The sequence below is a fragment of the Anabrus simplex genome, chromosome 7, assembly GCF_040414725.1.
Source record: "Anabrus simplex isolate iqAnaSimp1 chromosome 7, ASM4041472v1, whole genome shotgun sequence".
Classification (NCBI taxonomy): Eukaryota; Metazoa; Arthropoda; class Insecta; order Orthoptera; family Tettigoniidae; genus Anabrus; species Anabrus simplex.
In genome coordinates, this window is record NC_090271.1 from 244,375,772 (window position 1) to 244,381,771 (window position 6,000).

Here is a 6,000-nt window from a genome sequence, read left to right on the forward strand (position 1 = left end):
GTTTTTACATGTATGTCTACCCCATTATCCCATTTTCCTGATACGGAGTCAGGGATGACGTGAGATGAAATGATTGTGAAATTATTTTACGGCCGGATGTCCTTCCTTGCGCCTACCCCGTTGAGGAGTTAATGAAGATGAAATAAATGATCGTGAATGAAATTTGGTGAGGAAGTGGAAGTAATCGGCTCTAGCCTATGAATAAGAACTGCCTCAGCATTTGTCTGGAAGTGAAAATGAGAAAATGAAAAAGCCTATGACTGACACACCACACGATTCATTACAGGTATTGCCTGAATTCGTCTTTTTCTATCGCTTTTTTCTCACACCTGTGGGGTTACGGGGGCGATTTGTGTGGGTTTGGCCGTGTTTTACGGTCGAATGACCTTCCTGACGCCAAACGTATGGATGGATGTGTGTTTCTGTTGTGGATTGTAGTGTGGTGTGTTGTCTTAATATGAAGAGGAGAGTGTTGGGACAAACACATATACCCAGTTCCCGAACCAGAATAATTAATCAGATGCGATTAAAAATCCCGACCCGACCGCGAATTGAACGCGGGACCCTCTGAATCGAGGCCTCAACGCTGAGTCGGACAGGGACTAGCTGAATAAGGAATGGTACTGCTAGCATCGCTCATACCACAATCACTTTCTTACTGTCAAAGTCAAGGATGAGACTGAGACAGGCCAATGTTCTAGACCATACAGCGGACTATGAACACTAGGTCTCGCCATTAATGTCAAAAATTAAGAAACGGAATTTCTTCCTCTGTACCGGCACATGACCCAGAGGTTCACTCAGAGTGCACGACAGACAGGTATTCTTCTTCTTCTTCTTCTTCTTCTTCTTCTTGCGTTCCGGTCTTCTAAGGACCACGTTACAATTTCAATTCTTCCTCCTTAGTTGTTCTTTCCTTCCAGTATTCCTTCATTGTTTCACTGTGCTGTCTTCAGTCCACTTTGTGGCTGTTTTCTTTTCCTTCCTCCCTTGGAATCCTTTCATTTGTAAGACTTTCTTCCTAAAAATCTTTCTTTCCAATAATTCTTCTTTTCGTATGTTGTTCCTTTCCAGGTCTTTCTTGACTTCTTGAATCCAGGTGGTGGTTGATTTCTTTTCCCAAAGGCACTTGAAGATTCGTTTAGTTAGTCTATTTTCATCCTTTCTGTAAATGTGTCCAAGAAATAGCAATCTCCTTTTTATTATTGTTTCTGATATGTTTTCTATGTTCTGGTAAATTTCATTGTTACTTCTTAATTTCTAAATTTCTGCATTTCTTAGAGGACCTAATATTTTCCTTAAAACTCTTCTTTATAATATTTCTAATTTATCAAGCTTGTAGTTCATTGCTAGACATTCGCTGGCATACAGGCATTCTGGTTTCACTACTGTGCTGTGGTGCTTTATTTTTAGTTTTGTTGATAAACACTTTCTGTTGTAAGTATTGTTAGTTATACCGTAAGCTCTTTCCATCTGTTCTATCCTCTTCTCAATAGCAGATTTTTCTAAACCATTTTCTTGGATTGTCTCACCCAAATATTTTAATTTCTTTACCTTTTCTATTTGACCAGTATCTGTCACTAAAAATTTCGGGACACTATTTATATTCGCAAACATTTTGTTTTCTAGGCAGAGATTCTCAAGCCTGTCATGTTGACTGTCTTTTCAAGGAGACTGACGTGCATTGTTGCATCTGTTAAGTTTTCTGAAAGTATGGCAAAGTCATCTGCAAATTCTAGGCAATTTATTGCAACACCTTTGTTTTTATCCCCAGCACAAGTGGCAATAGGTATTCTAATTTATTGTATTTATTTCAATCCGTTTAACGTCCAAGGTTGTTTTTTTCCTGTGAATCAGAGAGGGATCCGACCTGTACCGCTTCAAGGGCAGTGTCCTGGAGCGTGAGACATTTGGTCGGGGGGATACAACTAGGGTTGAGTACCAGTACTTCTCCCAGGCGACCTCATCTGCTATGTTGAACAGGAGCCTACAGCAGGGGGTGGGGGGATGGGAAGATTGGAATGGATAGACAAGGAAGATGGAAGGAAGCGACCATGGCCTTAAGTTAGGTACCATAATCCCGGCATTTGTCCGGAGAAGTAGGAATCTACAGTAAACCACTTCGAGAATGGCTGAGGAGGTAATTGAACCCCCTCTACCGAGTTGACCTCCCGAGGCTGAGTGGAACACATTCCAGTCCTCGTACCACTTTTCAAATTCAGTTGTAGAGCCGAGATGCGAAGCTGGTCCTCCGGGGATTGCAGGTAATCACACTAAACACTACACCACAGAAGAGGGCCCAAAAATATGTACAAGGTTAATTTCTGATGCAAAGGTGACCGAGGATAGAGTTAACCACTGTATCACACCGAGTGCCGAGTTTACTTTACCTTGCACTCTTACGAGGCCTTTCATGGCGAAGACTTCACTGTGCTTTGCCAGACATCTCTAACAGCTTGACAGACTCAAATGTAACTTATTGCTTATTGAACCCATCTCAGTCCGTTTATAGATAAATGAAATCCATTTCAGTCACCGGTGAAGCATATAGTACGGGTCAGCAGTTTTAGACCACTTTATAATACAACTTAAAACGTATTTAGGTAACACTTACTGAATAATTTAAAGGTGCCACTCATACGGCTAAATGGCGCATAAGTTTGGGTGGGTTTTGCAGACTGATATACAACAGCAATTACTGGCACGATGAGGAAAACAACAGGAAACTGCGTCACCCCTCGTTTTGCTAGTGCATGTTCCGAATTTTTCTGCAGCAGCTAATAATGGAACTGATATGAATCCGATTATCTTTCAGCCTGAGAACTCTATATTCATACAAAGGTACATATTATATGGTACATAAATAAACGCACACATAGATAATTCAATCCGTCAAACAACAAACCAAATAAATTTCAATTAAAACTCAGGAATGTATGCCGGGTCCGCCTCTGTGGTGTAGAGGTTAGTGTGATTAGCTGCCACCCCCGGTGGCCGGGGTTCGATTCCCGGCTCTGCCACGAAATTTGAAAAGTGGTACGAGGGCTGGAACTGGGTCCACTCAGCCTCGGGAGGTCAAATGAGTAGCGGTGGGTTCGATTCCCACCTCAGCCATCCTGGAAGTGGTTTTCCGTGGTTTCCCACTTCTCCTCCAGGCAAATGCCTGGATGGTACCTAACTTAAGGCCACGGCCGCTTCTTTCCCTCTTCCTTGTCTATCCCTTCCAATCTTCCCGTCCCCCACCGAAGCCTCTGTTCAGCATAGCAGGTGAGGCCACCTAGGCGAGGTACTGGTCATCCTACCCAGTTGTATCCCCCGACCCAATGTCTCACGCTCCAAGACACTGCCCTAAGTCCGAGGGAAGAACCAACCCTGGAGGAAAAACATACTAAGTAAGTAAGTAAGTAAGTAAGTAAGTAAGTAAGTAATGTATTCCGGGCAACACTTGTCGGAAGTTGATTAACCTGTGGGCCCCATTGCTATCTGATAAGAAGGAAATAAGGTTTTCATAAAAAAAAATCCGACAACAACTTTACTGTAACACAAGATGGTAGTGCCAAAGTCGTTTCTTCCCTTGGAGAAGTCTATTTGCTCAGAGCAAAGTAGCTTGTAGAGCTATGCTAATGTATTGAGCGAATCTTTTCTTACTGAGCAAACGCAATAACACAACCACTTTGCGTGGTAGTGTTACTTCAGTGTACACTCTGAGAATTTGCATCTCCTTACAATGCCACCCACATTTGCTGAGGACGATAAGCATCAGTCTTTCATTATCGTGTGAATACCTGAATATAAGCGGAAATACACTGTGCCCGTTGCATTTTCGGACGTGTTCCAAAATGGCGCCTAGGAAAGTTATAGACCACTCAGACCCAAGAGAGTATACAACAAAGTCTTAACATTTAGATACAATAGGGGGCCATGATTAACTTGGAACGAATACATTTCAAAGGCGGTGCAGAACAGCGCAATGTCAAGCGAATTGTTTAAAAGAAACAAGTAAAATGAAATAGATTATTGGAAAAACTTACTTGAAAAACTGAACTCGAGAAGACAAGAATCAAATTGCTGTTGCACCGTAGAAGAAAGGAAATTGTAAAAATTCCGGCAGAAATTCTCAAGAAAAGCTATTATAATTTAAAAGAAAACGGAAAAACAACCTGCAGAAACGCTGTGGAGGATATAAATACAGCGAGATTTACGAGAATTTATTTAAATACGAATACTGATAGACCCGAGGCGCAAGATCAGCGATACTTCGGATATCATAAATTGGAAGCTGTAAGAAGAGAAAAGGATAGGAGAGAATTACTCCATTAGAAGGAAAATCGAGGAAGGAATAATATTTTAGATAACAAGTAATTTAAATTTGAAGATTTTCGTAAGACTAGACGAGTGATCTTACGCAGACTTAGAGAATTGGTCAATTATAACACAAGAGAAGACTATGAGAATAGTTTAAAGGAAATATTATTCTAAAAATAATCTAAAATGAATATATACTTCTCGATAATATTTGATTTTATGGGCAGTTATTCCGAGAAGAAGATTACTTGCTAAGCATCCAGATGGACCAACCTGGAGGGAGATATCATCCGAACAGCTGAACCTACCCAAGATGAGAGGAGGAATTCGCCCAGCCGAACCTACCTAAGATGAGATGAGGAGTCCAGCCGGACCTCGAACCAGGACCAATGAACCAGCCATGTGATAAGCGGGAGAGCAACTGACGGCTGATATGATGAAAGAAGAGCTAAGTGTTTACAATAAGTAATATAATTCTTAATTTAGCTAGGCATATGCATTAGTATAGAGTATTCTAAGTGTGAAATATTTAAGAGTGCAAGTGAAACAGTGAAGTGAAGTGCGTTACATTGAAGCTGCTAATACTATATTAAGTTACTCTATAATTAAATCGATATCTCGGTGAAGTATGACTATGTATGTACAAGGGGATCAACGAGGTAGTTGAGAATACGAGTACGAAGAAAAGTTATCTAATAGCTGATTGCAAATATTGTCATATGGTGAATAATATCTATGAATCTCGCGAAACCATTCAGTCAAAGATTACGTCACAGGTGGATCGCGTGTGAGAAGTGAAAGATATAGTCGAGTTATTCCTTGTAAATTAATGTTGTTAAACGCACAAACGCAGTATTTAAGGTTAATCATCGTAATTTTAGAAGAGAATTGATCAATGTAAAGGAGTATTCACGTACAGAAGAATGTTATGCAATTATTATGAAGGAGGTTATGAATGATGAGAATATATATTGAGAAAGATGAAATGGAATTAATTGAAGGTTGTATAAGGTAGTAAGAAGATATATGAATTGATTTGAGTATGATAATTTGTGTTGTGGTAATTGTGAGACATATATATGGATGGTAGATGCTAAATATGCATGATATTGGATCAGTTAGACGATGCAAGCACAGGGAACGAAATACACCGCGGGAGTGACATGAAATAAGGTATGGATGGTGAATATTCGTATATAGCTGAGATTTGAGAGGTGATGTAGTATCGAATACAGCTGTTAATATTAAGATACATGAATTTTGTGACGTATTCTCGTAACATATGTGAAGTGTAAGGTATGTAAGATAATATAATAGAAGTGATGTATATACATAGTACCGGGATATCATAACGCAGATACTTGTTGAATTACTTGCACTTATGTTATATTTGAGATTAATTTAACGAATGAATGCATATCGAGCCGAATTGCAATAAATTAAGAATTATTTACATAGAATAGTGAGATAGATTATTTTATATTTTGAGTGCTGTTTTATAATTCATGCTAAAATTATAAATGAGAAGATAGTAGATTAGGAGCCGTGATTTAAGAGGCAGTAGGGATGGAAACCGTAGGACGTCAGTCACCATAATACAGTTTTTCGCAATGATATTCTACATTAACGAATTCAGATTTCATGGCTTAAGAAATGTATAAATTAAAAGGAGGAATTCCAAATCTCTTTATTATA